The sequence below is a fragment of the Triturus cristatus genome, chromosome 2_2 (genome assembly GCF_964204655.1).
Source record: "Triturus cristatus chromosome 2_2, aTriCri1.1, whole genome shotgun sequence".
Classification (NCBI taxonomy): Eukaryota; Metazoa; Chordata; class Amphibia; order Caudata; family Salamandridae; genus Triturus; species Triturus cristatus.
In genome coordinates this window covers 1117836638-1117854316 of record NC_140582.1, presented here as the reverse complement: position 1 = coordinate 1117854316, position 17679 = coordinate 1117836638, and positions in this window count along the sequence as shown.

Sequence of the window (17679 nt, the reverse complement as noted above, 5' to 3'; positions counted from 1 at the left end):
GCTCACTCATAGTAAGTTAAATGCCATGGCACTGGGATGTCCTGAAAGTCAGTCAACACTGTCTCCTGTCACAGGGGCAGGACATCCAGACAACAACAATATGCACTGACTCACAATCCTAGCTGCAGATGACCGGCACACTTGCCCATCCCATGCAAACAACATATCCAGGACCCAGAAGACCTCACATCATGCAAATCATCCAAATGAGTCTCATCAAACACAAATCCCTGTACATTAACACATCACAGTCTGCCATGCATGTAACCCAGCTGCATGAAGGGCACAGTTACATACACCATTGTGCGCTGTCAGATGATCACACACCTATATGTCACACAGGTCTTGTCTCTCACAGTCACATCGCAGATGTCATGCTGACCCTCTGAATCATGGACACCCCAGTTGTACGTAGCAACAAGCCACACCCTAATGACACACTGGCAGACACCTGAGGGCACATGTCACTAAGCACAACCTGCAATTTCATACACAGGAGTGGGATTACAGAGTGTTTCTAAATGCCCTTGAGGGGGCATGACTGGCCAGGACTAAGTGAAACAGTGTTTGGCCCCGGACAGTAGTCAGGTGGCTAAGCAAGTGTGACATACTTGAAAAACATACTCCTGAACCCAAAAATTGGAGTCCCCTGCTGCATGGGTTTGTTTTTTTAATACCCCAGCCACATGTTGCGAGTCAGACCAGCAATTGGTACACATCTCAAGGGCACACACAGATCACATATCAGATCTCAGGCATTGTGTAAACAATTGACCCACCCATGAAACACACAACAGATTCACGGGAACTGATGCTGACCGGTACCTGAAGCATAGCTGACTGCAGGGACACAGTGCCCTAGTGACACAAGCAACAGACTGGAGGGGTCACACCTGTGGAACAGATGAGGAGGGTGCATCACACAAATGAGGGACCTGAGTTTGGGACTACAAGACCTACGTAATGTGGAAGTGTGACCAGGACAAAAGACTGCTATTTGCATGTCAGACATAGTACACAGATCAGACATGGACTCACCCCCTTCCTGCTGCTGTCTGGCCTTCAGCTGCCTATCCAGGTCTGGGAAGACCACCACCAGGATACGGAGCATGTGGGGAGTCAGGGTCCGGTGTCCACCCCTCCTGCGTGGAGGTGACAGCTTCAGCTGGACTCTAGCTATCCTCCGGGTCCAGCCCCGAAGGTCCTGCCACCTCTTCTGGCAGTTGCGGATCCGGTGCTTGTAGACCCCCACAGAACGAACAGCCCGGGCAATGGTCAGCCAGATCTCCTGCTTCTGGTGGGCATCAACCTGTGAGGAGGACAAAGTGAAAAGTACATTAACACACATGCCCCCCCAGATTTGTGCAGCACACATTTGGATATACATGTCATCATCACAAAGGGAAATAAATTACACAGGTAGTGCAACCATGGGGAAGGAAAAAGCACCTGCATGTCTGACATGTTAACAATGCCTGGATAGTTTAAGCTTGCAATAATGCACTTTAGCAGCAGGAAAACTATTCATTACATGTACCTACACACTTTGGGGTATGAAAGTAGTCAGTGAGAATGCTTGCCACTGGTGTGCACACTGCTAGTACTGCTAGTCAGACAACAAGCATAATTAGGAAGGCAGTGGACTGCACACTCACCTGCTACCCTGGTTTCCCATAGAGCTTCCTGTACTCTGGAAGCAGCCCGTCCAGCAGGGCCTGGTTCTCCTTCTCAGTGAAGGCTGGGGCCCCCTCCAGAGTACGTGCCATAGCAGGAGCCAGAGGATGCAGAGACAGCAGCAGTGGTAGCAGGGATGTGGTCCAGTAGCATGTAATGCAGGCAAGTGAGCTCCCTGGGGGCCAGCCAGCCTTAAATCTGTGCTGCAGAGGCAGCCTCTGTGCCATGTGTCCCAAGTGATAGGTCCAACACGGTTGCATTCTATGAATCTGGCCAATCCATTTAAACGTACGACTCGTACACGCCTTCTGCATCGTTCAAATCTTCACCTTTATGGAACACTTGAAATTGCAACATTGTTGTAGGCATCCAACTGAATTTCCAGTGCAAAACTCGTACAAGTTTTGAATCCGCATCCGTCTCCATGACAGTCCTGAGCCAATGGGTGCGCCCGGCTCGTTCAATTCAATTGACTGTACAACGCGTATTTTGAATATACACATGCACCCGTCTCCATACGATTCAATGGCCAAGGCGTACGCCTGTCTCGGACCATGCCTGTCCGACGTGTATGCATGATAGTCACCCGCGACGGACCTCATTGCATTCAATGACAAAGCGTACGCACGGCTCGGACATGACCCGTGCAATGCGTACGCATTGTCACCCGCGTCTGACCTCATTGCATTCAATGACAAAGTGTACTCACGGCTCGGACATGACCCGTGCAATGTGTCCATTCAGGTGGTGTGTACTCCACAATAGGGTAGTATTGCTAACTAGTGTTTGTGTAGGTGTCTTGCCACATGTTTTGTGCATGTGTATTGCATTTCTCTCCTGTTTTTCTGTGCTTTTGACTGTATCTTGTCTGTCCTTCCCAGGGTACTTTGCCTGTTGTGTGGTCAACACTGACCACCAACACCCAGAAGCCAACACCAGTGTGGAAGTTGACAATTCCCATCAACTGATGTACCACACTTCCATTCTCCAACACACTCATGTGCAGGCCTCTGCGGTGCAGGGGACTGTCCGTCAGAGTCCTCCCCCCTCCCTGTGGCGCTGGCAGATGGTGTTGCGACAGATGTTGTGGACACACAGGGGTGTGTGGACAGGTTGGTGTTTATCTGGCAGAGGCATTGTAGTATGTCCTGATGCACCGCAGTGATGTCATCCCACTTGGCCTCCATGCGGGCATGGTGGGCGTCCTGATCATGTTGCATGTTCTTGAGGATCCCCACTACCTGGCCAAATCCTCCGGTGCTATCCTGGTACGCATCTAAGATGCGTGCCAGGTGGGGGTCATCATGCAGTCCAGACCCCTCTGCAAGGCGCGCCCTGTGCCTCCCACCCCTCCCAGCACCCCTCTCCACACGGGCTGGACCAGCAGCGGGACGCACAGGTGACACTGGGACCCCTTGGGTGGTGTTGCTGGTGGTGTTGGCTGTAGCTTCCGGGGGGTCCTGTGTCCCTGTGCTGTGGGTGTTGATTGTCCTTGGTCTGTCCGTGTTGGCGGGGTTGCCCTGTCGGTGTCCAGATGCTGGAGGCGTGGGTACAGGGGGGGCAGATGTTGATGCTGCTGGTGCTGCATGATGGCTCACACCGGAGGGGCCAGGTTGGTCGTCGTCATCCAAAGAGGAGAGTGAGAGAGTCAGACCAGAGAGCTCAGTGTCCACCAGAGTCTGGGACTGGGTATCCTCATCATTTGGTGCTGGGTGCCCAGCACCACCCGTGTTTGGAAGAGACACACAATGTGATTTATGTTCCTACTTGCATCGTTGGTTCACAAACATGACATTTTCTACTTTTCAAACAGATGCCTGCCTGTACACTGCTTTTTCCCAGCTTGTCACAGACAGAGTTTGATATTGTTGCGGGCCATTTCCCAGCATGGCCTTGTGCTCCCCAGTGTCAGACATTTTGTCAGTCCCTTCCCACTCCCTGTGAGGCTAGTATGGTTCAGTTTGAACTACACCCCCCTTCCCAGCATGCCCATACTTCCTCCCTCTTGACTCTGCTTCCCTGTGAGGGGGTGTGACAGTAATGGCAAGATGGCTGACTGTGAAGTCCTGATGTTTGTTGTTGGCCATTTCCCAGCATGGCCTCGTGCTCCCCACAACAGAGCCCAGTGTCAGACATCTTGTCAGTCCCTACCCACTCCCTGTGAGGCGAGTATGGTTCAGTTTGATCTTGCTGGGCCATGTGGGTGGGTGTAGGTTGTCTGTGACTGTGTGTCCCTTCATACTCTTGGCTACACCCCCCTTCCCAGCATGCCCATACTTCCTCCCTCTTGACTCTGCTTCCCTGTGAGGGGGTGTGACAGCAATGGCAAGATGGCTGACAGTGAAATCCTGGTGTTTGTTAGGCTACAAGTCCCAAGTGAGCCCATGGGCTTCACACAGCAGCACCCAGTACGGGGTATCTTTTGCTGATATTTCAATGAGGTGTGTGTCAATGCATTGTACCTGGTGAGTTGTGTGGAGTTTGTGTTGAGGGGGGGTGTCTCCCCATGCTGATTAGTATGGTCAGGGCTGTCAGTCCTCCTTCCCATCATGAAACGTGCTTCCATTGTAGGACGTGCAAGTTGCCTTTCAGGATGTCAGTCAGTGGTGTCCTGCTTCTGATTTGCACACAGGCCCTAGCAGGGCCTTGTGCTCCCCACAGCAGGACCCAGTGTCAGCCATCGTGTCAGTCATTTTCCACTCCCTGTGATGTGGGCATGTTTCTGAGAGGTCTTGATGGGCCAATCAGGAGGGGGAGCATTATCTGTGACTACAGGCCCCATCATGCTTTTGGCTACGCTCACTTCACCTGCATCTCCACTATTCGTTCCTGACAGTCAGCTGCACTGTGAGGTGGTGTGTTTGTGGTGTCAAACTCTCTGGCAGGGTGTATTTGGCTTAGTGCCACTGGCTTGCTCTATTTGTTTGTAGGTTGGTGCATGTCATGACACAGTTCCCAGTCACTATGCGATGGCAGGTATTGTGTTTGTCTGACTGGCATACACATCTTGGGCTGATTATCTATTGGTTAGTATAGCTTTGCTTGCGGTGCATGGTTTCACTGTCCCCTTGCCGCACAATCTTGGGTATGTTGTTTGTGTACTCACCAGGCTCTGGGATGTCTGTTAGGCCATGGACGCTCTCTGGTCATAGGATGTCCCGCACCTTCTCCTCCCAGGTCCTGAAGTAGACTGGTTTGGCAGGAAGGCCACCGCTAGTGCGCTGACTCAGGGCGTGATCTTTTTCAATGAGTTTCTTGACCCTCCTGTGCACGTCATACCACCTATTCTAGATGTCGTCCTTTGTGCACCTTGCTGGTGCTTGGGCATTCACCTAGTCCACAATCATCGCCCACATCTTGGTTTTCTGTGAGATGGGGGTCCTTTGGACCAATGTACCAAACAAATGTGGCTCTACTCTGATGATCTAGTCTATCAGCACTTCTAACTCACTATCTGTGAACTTTGGATTCTTCTTTGGAGGCATGGTGAGGGGTGGTGGTGAGGGATGTGTGTGTGAGGGTACAAGTGATGGTGGGATGGTGTTGGTTTTGCTGGATGTATGTGTGTGTGCTTTTGTATGAGGTGCTGATGGTGTGTGAGTTGTGTGATGGGTGAGTTGTGAGTGTGTCTGTGGTTGCCGTGTACTGGTGTTTGCTGCTGGCTGTGTCTCCTGTTTGCAAGGGATGATGATAGTGATTGTAGTCCTTTATATAGTTGGAGTGGTGCGTGTGTCTTTGTCCCATGTTTTTTTTTTTGGTATTTATTGTCTTTGTCATTGCTTGTTCGGTCCTTTTTTTGTTTTTTTACTTTTGTGTTTTGTAGGCATGAAGGAGACGTTGATGTGACGGAAACGGACGCTGCTGTTGTCTCTTGCGGGCTTCTCCACCTCGTTCATGCTGCCTGTCTTCTATGTTTGGTACGCGCCGTTCGCGGCGGTCTCTATTGCTTGTGTGCCGGGTTGTCTGTGCGTGTCGGTCGTGCGGCTTGTTTTGCACACTTTGCATTGTACTGCGCAAATCGTACATCGCGGGTACGGGTCGGTCGGCTTCATTCCTGGTTCACGTCAGTCGGTGATATTCACGTCGGTTTTCCAGCCGGATCACTATTTTCCCTATGGCTCGGTCGTACAGCTTGTATTCCGTACATGTCGGTTGTAATTCACACGCGTTGCATCATACTGCACAGGTCTCGCAAGAAATGCGCATGCGCGTGCGTCCGCGCATGCGCATTTGTGACAAGAAGTTGTGAACGAGGAAGAGGGAGACCCGAAGACGCCGCGCTGCAGGTAAGTCTTTATATTTAATTTTTTTATCATACATGACATTATTTTAAAAGGAGGGCGGGCAGGAGGCGGTTGCCGGGCGTCAGGCAGCTCCGCTTCGCCCTTGCATGTGCGTAGCGCTGCCTGCTTCGCCTACTTCGAAAACTGCAAAGCAGGCAGCGCTATGTACACTACGTGGGCGAAGCGTAGTACTACGCCCGGGGTTAACTATTATTCTCTAATCTAGCTAAAAAAGGATCAATATGTAAAGCAAATAATAAATATGAACAAGGAAACCCCTGCCTAGTTCCCAGTGTGATATTAATTTGATTTGATCCCCTACCTATTATCTGCAGCCTAGCCTGATACAGATCCTTGATAGAGTTAATGATGCCCCAACCGAGTCACTTAAAACTTCCCACAGGTAACCCCAAGAAACTTGTTCGAAGGCTTTTTCAGCATCCAGAAATGCCAGTCAGTGATTTAACCACTTCCGCTACATCCAACAATGTCATTACCATGACATCAGTACCCCTGCCCAGAATAAATCATGCTGATGGGGGGAGACCAATTTTGCATCTTGTTGCTAATATTTTTGCATACATTTTAGAATCTGCATTTATAAGGGAAATTGGTCAATATAGCCCAGGGGTCAATGGGGGTTTGCCTTTTATTTTAAAAACAACAATATTAGTGTCTTTCCAAGATGGTGGTATTACCCCTTCTGTCTATGCTGCCAAAAATATAAGAGATATAATTTCCATAGCTCTGGGAGTAACACTGCATAAAATTCCAAAGGAATTTTGTCAGGCCCTGCCGCTTCTCCCTTGTTATGTCTTTTACCACAGTCCCAAATTCTTCCACAGACATGGGTAGTTCCAAGGGCAATCTTTCTTCTATTTTTAATGAGTTCCCCTCAATCGTGCTGAAACAGTTATAATATGATTCTGGCTGAGGAGCTATATCTTCTTAGTAAAGATCAGACTAGTGCATACGGAATACCTCTGAGATCTCTGTGGATACCTTCGTCTTCCTCCATTCTTTTTCCATGATAGCCTCTACCCCTCTTGCTCGGTCCTTTTGGTTATGCGATGTGCCAGCTGCCGGCCAGTGCTCTCCCCATGTTGATAACATTCTGTCCTATGGTTCTGTCCTATGGTTTTGATATTTAGCCACCACCTCTTTACTGTAATATTCCTTTATTCTTTCCCTGATTATTCCCAGTTTCTGTAACAACTCTCCACTGTCCCTCCCTGCCCTAATTGCCCCCACAAGATCAGGCACATATATTTCAGCAGTTTATCATGCAGTTTCTGCTGGTGCCGCTAGTTTTGCTGCTGCTTAGTTAAGATTTAGCTCAATGTTTCTCCCCTCACTCCTGCTTTGAGAGATTTAAAACATCCCCAAAGCAGTCGTGCCCCGGTTTATTCAAAGGAACCTCTTCAGCCATTCCTGCATATGCTGCCTATAGTTGCCGTCCTTAAGTAGTTTCCTATCGAACGTCTGGGTTGTTTTTCAAGACCTGCTATTTTAAATTCTAATACCAATGGATTAGGATCTGACATTACCCTTGGATAACATTCAATCCCAATTTGTCGAACTGGAGAGGCTGACATGAAAAAATAATCCAGTCGGACCAGCTTATTGTGGGGCTAGGAGAAGACGGTATAACTAGGATCTGGATATTTCAACCCCCCATACATCTATCAACCCATGATCTCTGACCAATTGCTGAACAGCAGTTTAAACTAATGGATTCCGTCCTATATATGATATTTTTCTCCCCGATTATTTCTCTCTTCGTGATGCAAATGAAAAAAAAACACAAATAATAAGAGGGGTTGGCCACATTGATAGTTCCACATTGAGGGTAAGGAATATATCTGGATCATCAAGATTTGAGCCGTACAAAGAACATTCTGTTACAATACCCATACCAATGTGAATGTCTCCTATAACCCATCTCTCTACCTTGTCTACTTTGGTTTATTATTGACCCCACCACTTGTTTGGCCAATATAGCAACCCCCCCTTGTAGTCGCTCCCTGCATTGTGTAATTTGGTAATGTATAACCCAACTCCTCTAACACTTTCCTTCTGTTCCATGGGAAATGGGTCTCCTGTACACATATAATATCTGGCCTCTGAACCTTGAGGCCTTTTGCTATTCTATCTCTTTTGGCCTTGTTGTTTGGACCACATACAGTTATTGTACAAATACAATTTTTACCCCACATCATAAAGTCCTCTGAACACAAGCCAACTTGTGTGGACCATACTTCTAAATATATTAAGATTTGTCAACCCCCTCCCTATAATTCTGCCCTCCCCTCCAAGACCCCTAACTATCCCCAATCCCTCTCAACCCTCCACCCTCCACCACTATCCCACACCTCGCTAAGGCAATTGGACCATAGTTGGTCCATGGATGGAAATGGATCCCCCCTCCCCACAACACTTTGGTGCTGATTCAAATAACGTATTCACCCAGAAATACCACATCCACCCTACAAAGAAGAAGGAAGAAACAAAAAATAGAAAAAACAGCAGATACATATTCCTCATTTCAAAACCCAAATCTATTGTACAATACTACATTTGTTACACGTATCCCCCTCTCTCTCTCTCAACATGCAGTTAGTCAATCCTTGCAACCAACCATACGGTATTACACTATATCAAATATACAGTGCTGTAAGAGAAAGAAAAAGTGATACGTGCTGCTAAGTGCATATATTTCCAACCAGAAACATTTACCTTATCTAATAACTCACACTTTAACTTTCTGGTAGGATGCTCCTTCAACAACGACCACTTCTGTGGTCCTAAAATAAAGTGCTATAAGTGCTATTTAAAAAAGGGCTAAGTGTGACTACAGTACATATAGTTTAAACCACACTCTTTAACCCTATCTCAACAATTCCTCTTTCCCTTTTTCATTTTCTTTTTTCCCCGTTATTTCCCTTTCTTTTCCTTCTCTTCCCTTTCCTCCACTCTTCCCCTCCTTCTTTCTCCCTATCCTTAGCTTCTGTACTTTCCCCCCCTTCAGCTACCAGAATTCAACCTAATTTATCAAGGAACTCTTTAGCCTTAATTTCTGATGAGAAATAATACGGTTGGTCTCTTGATATAACTTTGTGCTTGGCAGGGTTAAGTAGATATGGCAGAACTCCCTTAGACTGCATAGGTTGAATTAGCTGCTCAAATCACCACCGTCTCTATACTGTAAAGTATGGTCTGACAAAAAGAAAACAGCTGGCCACCACTCTATTCGAATCTGGTCTTGCTTTATTGGAAATGGCCCGGCGCAGGAGAAAATTATTAATATATACCAAAATTACCCTGGGCCTATTACTTTCTAGCTCTTGCCATCGATACTGTGTAAAGGGGAACCTATGCACCCTCTGAATCTCTGCTTCCCAGTTCCAGTCCAGCAGCTCCGGAAAGGTCTTTTTAAACAAGGTGATGATAAATACATGGGCGTCTTCTTTTTCCGAGCCCTCTGCCACTCCCAGGTCCTTTAGGTTATTTCGCCTTAGTCTGTTTTAAAACTCTTTGATTTTCCACTGAGTGTTTACCAGGCGTGCCTCATGATCCTTCTCCAACTTCTTGTTAGCTGTGACCTTGACTTATAAGGTATTTACCCGACTCTCCATTTCTGTCATTCTAGTTGAAAACTCCATGCCAGTCTTTACCACTTTACAGACGGCTACCTGAGGTTTCCAATTTGCCGCTTTCATCCTTTGGGTGTCCAGCCTAGTCTCATTGCGATGGGCCATTACCTCCTGATATATCGTCTCCAAAGTAATCATATCCAGTTGTGCGTATGGGCTGATAGTGCCCCAAGGCATATTTCAAACTGGTCTTGGCATTGCTAAGTAATCCCACCTGATGTCAGTGTTGATTCCTTCTCCTGTGGATAGCGTACTATACTTGCTGGACTTCTGAAGTACCTGTCTTCCAGCATCTTCACCGCATTGGCTTGATCCACTAACCGCACTCAACAGTCCATCATTCAGGTCTTCTTTAAGTTCTGAATCTTCCCCAGACCATTTGGATTGATCTGACAGCGAGAAAAAGTGCTTTACTATTTCTGATTCAGCTATATTGGCAGTTGACTTAGACCTGGTGTTTTTTTGGGGTCCTAGATTTGGGTGTTTTTCGCTTTCTTGCCACTAACATTATTCTGTGCCAGTCTAGCTACTTCTGGTCTGCTAGCCTTCTGTAGTTCTTTCCCAATTTAATTTACACAATTAGTCCCATCTCCAATGTCTGCGGCTCCCGCTTCTACTAAAGCCCTTGTTTCTTCCTGGTGGATTACTATAGGCACTAGAGTCACGCCCCCCCTTTCCTGTTCACTGCTAGCTCTGTATCCATTGATATTGGGGTTGGGGCAGGGCTGGGGGCACTCAAAGTTAATACCACCACAGCTCCTCCCCAGTTTTGTGGTTTACCCTCTTCCAGGGCAATTTGCTCTATATCCATTTCCTTGATGAGGACTTCTGACCCGTCAGGTTTCTGGCGGCTTCACCAATGTTTTGTGGTTTGTTTGGCCTCTGCTAGCCCCAGATTAATTTTTATCAGGAGACTAGCTGTCTTTTCCCTTTCTCCCTGAGGATTGACATTTTCCGAGTGCGGTCCCGGGTCCGCTCATGGCCCATGCTTCTGCAGCTGTCGTTGGGCACATCCTGTTGCTCAACAGTTTGTGTCACTTGCTGCCTTGCCGTCGAGGGTCCATTCCCTGCCTTCGTACAACCAACATCAGATTCTGCAAGAATCTCCGACCGCAGTGTCAAAACTAAGCTGCATTGCTTTTTGGGGGAGGAGCTTCCTATTCGACTCTCGCATCACCACATTATGGGGGGTGCGAAGGAAGGATCCAAACAGCCATGATTACGTGGTCTCCATCATGCTCTGAAACTTGAGCTCTGAAAGCTCTTTGTAAAGAAAAAAACTATACTAGAAGGATCATATGAATACCTTCATATCCTCTCCTTTTTTGAGGCTTTCTGTAAAGAGTTAGTTCACCTTTCAACTGAGGGGCAGATTAGTTTCAGAACACTGATCTGCAAATTTGATTGGGGCTACTTTGTCAAGGGCATTACTTATGACAGAACAATCAACATTATATTTCTCAATATGGGTAGAAATGTTTTTTTATTTACTATAACCTTTCATTAAAAGTGATATTGGTAAAGCAAAAATAATTGATGACTTAGGATGAGAGAGTCCTGTTTTCAGAGGAGGGAGTTTTGTAAAGTTTTATTGAAGAATTTACCTATAAGTAGATCGCAATTGGACAAGACAGAAGGAATTACCCACAAGTTGGATATGCTATATTTAGGTCCAGTAAGAAATGATGAGAGCTACATTTAATGATTATTGGTGGAATGTTTTATACAGGCCTCTCCCAGTTCTAAACAACATTTATGATTCCAGTGTTAGACTGACACTTTGGGAGGGAAGATGTGAAAACATTTTTTATCCCTTTTCTCCTAACAAATGCTGTGAGAAAACCCATCTTTCAATGTGATCAACCCAAGTCTTTACTGACTGGATTGCTGATTGTTTATCACTGCACACTAGAGACTGCTATCCATGGCTTAGTGTATGTGCGCTGACCTCTAAAACATGAGAAAATCGGCTAATCCCTAAAAGGAATATTTCCCATTAAGATCATATTTTACAATGCAGGAAAGTGTGCCAACGGCTTGAAATGTTAAACGTCACTTGTGGACTTCAACCCATGCTGTGCCATCCACGATACCGACTGCGAAAACATGGCTTAGTGCCTACCTCTGGGGCCTGACTGCTGCAGCTTTCAAATCTTTAGACAAACCTGTCAAAATAACACTGTTTGACAGTAAATGACACTAGTTTTAGCATTGACCAGGTCTCCCCCAATTAGGTATTGTGGCCCACAATGTGGGATACCTAGAATTTCAAAGTGGTACATACACAAATTTAATATTGGCATGTATGCACAGTGACTAGCCCTCAAAAGCTATTATCACAGGCTGTAGCATCTCCTAATGAAAAGAAAACCAAAAGTTCAGATACAATTTATTATTCTGCTATCTTTGGTTTGAGATAAGCTACAGAGATGATTCAAACACTATTTAAAAAAAAGTAATTTAAAAAAGTACGATTTCACCTGCCTGAACCTCCAGTAGAATACATAGCATTAGTTTGCCAGCAGTCGGCCCCCGTCAGTGTTTTCCTGTTATGTGGTATGAAACAGCTTGTAGAGCAGAAACACTGGCTTAGCTATTTTTAGTAGGAATACTTGGATGTGTGGTATGTAATTACTCAAAATTGGTAAGGGTTCAGGAAGAAAGTTTTACCCTGCCTGCTGGTGTCTTAATCCACAGCCCCAGTGAGTGCACTGTTGTTCAAATTTTAATTGATGCGGATGTGAACAGCCAAGGCCTGCCACCAGCCCGATACCTCTGGACATGTGCTGCAGCAGACGTTGGAGCACTGGGTAGTGCTAGGATCCGGGAGTGGGGCAGTCCAAGAGGTTCGGACATTAGTAAGGTTCCGGTACACAGAGTCAAAAGACTAGCGGCATCAGTCCATAACAAATGGGGATGATCATGCAAAAAAGGCATTTTCCCACACAACCACTTCCCTAGGGTCCGGGAGTGGGGCAGTCAAAGAGGTTCTGACATTAGTAAAGTCCCAGTACACAGAGTCAAAAGACTAGAGGCATCAGTCCATAACAAATGGGGATGATCATGCAAAAAAAGGCATTTTCCCACACAACCACTTCCCCAGATGAAATGTGAGGAACAACTCAGCCGTTCCCTTGGCAGTTCTCAACTTCTAAGTGGAAGAACCTAGACAGTCTATCTGCATTGGCCTAGTTATTCCCAGGTCGGTGCTGCATTGCAAAGTCAAAAACCTGTAGGGAGATGGGCCACCTCAGCAGTCTGGGGATTCCCTTCTCACCTTTGTGAGCCATCGTAGAGGTCTGTGGTCAATTTGAACCTGGAGCTAAGCCCCAAACAGGTAGGGTTCTAGCTGTGTCGGTGTCCAAACCACAGCAAAGTGTTCTCTCTTGATGGCACTTTAAGGCTGCACTCTGGGGTGTAGTCACCTGATGATAAATAAAAGTGGTTGATTCAGACCCTCATCATGTAGATGTTTTAACTTGCCCTAGTCCCATGTTCTGAACCATCTGTTTAGACCACAAGCGTTCTGCTGAAATCAGGTGCCGTTAGTACAGGTTCTGTACACAGTGCCTCCTTGAGGGTGTCAAAGAACGTCTGCTACTGCGCAGTCCCTATGACCTCTATTAGAGGGGCTACAATGGTCTAATACCCCTTGATAAATCTTCTGTAAGAAATTGTCAGACCCAGGAAAGTTGCATCCTGAGTCTGGATTCTTGGAGGCTCCCATGCCATGGTTGTTTGGATCATGGGCTGGAAAGGCTGCACATATTCCCAGGTACACTATGGAGTCCTGCCCTCTCTGGTGCTTGAAGGCCTTGATAGTCAGTCCTCCTTATTGGAGGGGCTGAACCACTTACGTGAGGTGGGTGAGGCATTCCTGCCATTTGGAGCTAAAGACAGTAATATCAAGATTTACCACACTTTTCAACAACCTCTGGTAGGTGGTAAGGCTAGTCTTCAATTGAACGGGCATGACTTTAAAATGGAGGTAGCCCCCAAAAGTTGAAAATGCTGATCTTTCATTTGCTCCATCAGTTAGGGCCATTTGCCAGTTTTCGGAAGCCCGATCAAATATGCTGAGATACTTGACAACCCCCAACCACTGAATGAGCTCATCGGTCCTAGGGATGGGGTGTGCGCCACGTTGGTGGTGGAATTCAGTCCTCTGTACTCCATGCAGAGCCTGAGTTCTTACAGTTTGGTCTTGGGCATGAGCACCACTGGGCTACCCCCAAGAAAACATTGACAGGTAACAAGTTGACATTGACACTTTGACTTGAGTCAATGTTATGAACACATTACTAGGTCAGCCCAGATGTCAGTCCGGGAATCTGTCACAGCAACTGTCAATAGTCTCTCTGCTGTTGCGCTGCCATTGTAGGGGAGAGCACTTCTTCCTCCACTGAGCCAAATGCGGTCTGGGTGAGGTTTACTTTCCTCTTCCTCTCCTCCATCGGTCACCATGAACATGGTCATGTCTGAACTGTGAAAGTGAGTCGTCAAATGGTTGTGATACATCACCCTGTGGGGCATCTTGTGGTACTAAGATCCACTAGGTATGTGACATGACCATTCTTTTTCAGTACTGTGTAGGAACACGTCTATTTTCCTGGAGGGACTTGAGAGCCACAGGTGCCAAAACCCACAATTTTGGACCTGGCTGGTATTCCACCAAGCTTTTCTTGTGGTCCTACAGTGGTTTATCAGCTCCAGGCTGACCTCTACATTTTTGTTAGCCCTTTTCATATACTCAGACATGTAGGAATGCAGGCCCAACACAAAGTTCACAATTTTCTGTTTGGGTTCTTGTGGAAGTTTCCCCTGCCCTTCTCAGGCAAGACTTAAGGGACCTCTGCCAGAGTGCCCATACAGAATTACAAAGAGACTGAAGCCCACTCTATTTTGTGCTTCCTCCTCGTAGCAAAATAAAATATATGAGAGTACTCGATTCAATTTGATACAGAGTTTCTTAGACAATCCAATAATTATATAATTTAGTGCCATGCTGAATCCCTCCACAAACCAATTTGTCAGGGGGTGATTGGTGTCAGGGGCCATGCAGTTCCTTATATCATAAGTCAACATCCACTGGACTCGTTAAACCATGTGGCTATTGTGGCCCTTCTCCTGGGATTAACTATGTGATAATATGTATGTCTCATTAGGCACCGAAGTGTAGGTCTCTTGTGCAGAAGCACGCACCATGTTTGAAAGCAGTTACCATGTTTTGTGAACATTTCTTTGTATAAGTCAGTTTGGCCTTTGGAAGTAAAAAGGCCTCATAGAACCACCATTAGTTCAGTATTTTCCACCCATAAAGATACTTTGACCCTTTATCACAGTGTTGCATGAACTAGTTGCAGCCGCCTCAACGACACACGCTACAGCAAGACATGTGATGGGGCGGTTTCAATCTTGGTCCCTGCATGGATGGAAGCCCATGCCCCAGCCAAAAACTTTTCTTTGCTTTGTTTCCTGATCGGACAGGGAGCTTCCTGGTAGCACTAAGGATCTTGATGTCCTGGGCCTGCCTTCTGCCTCGGGCCCATCTCTTGTTGGCTTCGGATCTCGGCGCTGCAGTCAGCATCGGAGGGAGAAAGGAAACAGAGGTAGACGATTACGTCAGATTCAGCACTAAGTCCCTGAACAGCACACTTTGCTGATAGTGCTTGCGCTGAACATACCAACTTACTCATTTGATGACTAACTGCCTATGCTGCATAACTGTTTGAATTTTACAAAGTCGGTGGTCGACAAGGATTAAAGAGCACATATTGTTTTAGGTTTCCTTTAGGTTATCTTTCATTTTGTGTAATAATAGCATTGTATACTAAGACTGGACCCCAAAATTGTATAATAACACTGAATCCAGCTCTCGAGCGCTCTAGGCGGAAAGATTGTTTCACCTATAGAATCCGCACCTATATATAATTTACGAAGACAAGAGTTGGATAACTGATGAAGCAATTCTGCTTACCCTAGGTAATTAATGTTAAAGAAACTATAAACCATCTAATAGTGGCTGAGTGATTGTTATGTGTCAATAGTGTTAATGTCTGTGTCTCTTCTGTTCTGTTCATCACTAGAAGAATCTTGTTTAAAGAAGGAGACTGTCTTCTTCTCCCTTGTGGCTGGATTTCATGACAAGCAATGGCAGTGTGTCTTTTCTCACTTCCCAAACCCCTTCCCTTTTGGGACACCCGCTGAGAATCCCTGAATATAAGGTAGTGTCCAGAGGTGTCTCAGGAGGTCAGGGGAATTTGCATCACACCTGCAGAGAGCATGCTTTTCAGATGAGTGGCCTCAAAAATAAGGGGTGGTGAACTTGTAAGTCACCTCACACTCATCCCACATACCCTTCAACTACACAGGCATGACATTTGGCTCCCTATCTGTGATTATCTTTTAGGGAACTGTACACCGGTAAGGCCACCAAGCAGTGCCTGGCCGCCAAGGACACAGTTACTGTCCTCTGAGGTATGGCTTTAAGGTTCCTAGTGGCATGGTTAGCCACCACCAATATGAATCTATTCCCTAAAACTGTTTTATGGTGTAGGGGCAATAGAGAATCTGACTTTACCCTCTCAAAAGGCATCATCCCCACTTGCAGTGGAAACAGGGAGCCTTGGGTTGCCCTACTGTCTTACCACTTACTTGAAAGGTAGGTCAGGATTGACAGAACTCCTTCAGCTTCTCAGTCATCTGGGGCCAGTAAAAGAGGTTAACTAACCTATCCCAGGTTTTGGTCTCCCCAGGCACCCAGCAAGGGGGATATCATGGGCTTAGTTCAAGAAGAATGCCCTGTGCTGTTGGGGACCCCCAACCTACTGTTTGCTCCAGGTTTTGGATCACTAGACTCACTGTGCAGAACACCTTCTTCGAGGTAGATCCACCTTGCTCCTGGAATTCAGCCTTCTGCCAAAGGCCTTCAAGGGTAGGGCACTTTTTTTGTTCTTGGTATGAATCCTTCCTGGAGAATACTCTCGCCCCATGCAACTTAGAGAGCTCTGAAAGATCTCTCCGGACAGGATCCTCTTCCCCTTTAGGCTAAATATGTGCTCCTTGGAGGGGCGTGGCCAACTGGCAAGAAGAATGGCCGCACGCTAGCACGGCTTCGGCCTCATCTATCCCCAGAAACTGAATATCTGTCAAATAATCCGGCCGCATGAGACGTGCACATTGCAGGAGCTGTGTGGGGAGAGGGAGCACCCATCTTTGAGAGACAGACCGTGACCGGGGAGAGAATCTGGCACCTGCAGCGTCGTGGACAGCGGTGCACATTGCAGCCACGTACTCGAGTGAACGCTGATCCTGAAGAAAAGAACAGCTGGGCCGCGCAGATGCCCCCGCACCTGAATTGCTGTTCCTGGTGCTCCATACATCAGCGAGATACCATCAAAGCCACGACCACCAATAATAGAGGCATCTATCTTGCTGCCTCTACCCCCCGCTTGCCGTATCGAAAGGGGAACAGAAGCCTAAACACTGCAGGGCCTTTACAGACAGGGCTGTGATGCACTTGCTGCAACAGGGAGAAACGGCCCCGAAAGAACCTGGTTCCCTCCAGAGACCCACCGAAAGTTGGTGCACTGTCGATCAGATACAGCGATAATAGACCTCCAGCTCAAGAGAACAAATACCGGGCAGTGAACATACTGGGTCCCTCGACAGCGAATCTACCGCAATACACCCCCCATGAGAGAAAGAGAGAAAGGGCGGCGCAACACACGGCAGGTGGAACACTCATCCATTAGCCCTGAACTGGCATAGAAAGGCTGTAGAGACCTGAAGCAGCAGGGTGGATGCCACGATACATATGATTTTGGGCACATTGAGGGCACCACGACTAGCCACAGGGGGAAAGCCGACAGGCCACGGGAACATCACTCTGGTAGGCGGCGGTGAATACCCCAGACCGCAGGAAGGAACTACTCGGCCGATCATGACAATAATGAAGGGGGGCCGTGGTTCACATCAACAAAAATTGATACATTTGCCTGACAGAAATCGCAAGAGGAGGGGGTGGCAGGACATGGCGCTATGCAGCAAGCCCCACAACAACAAGCTGA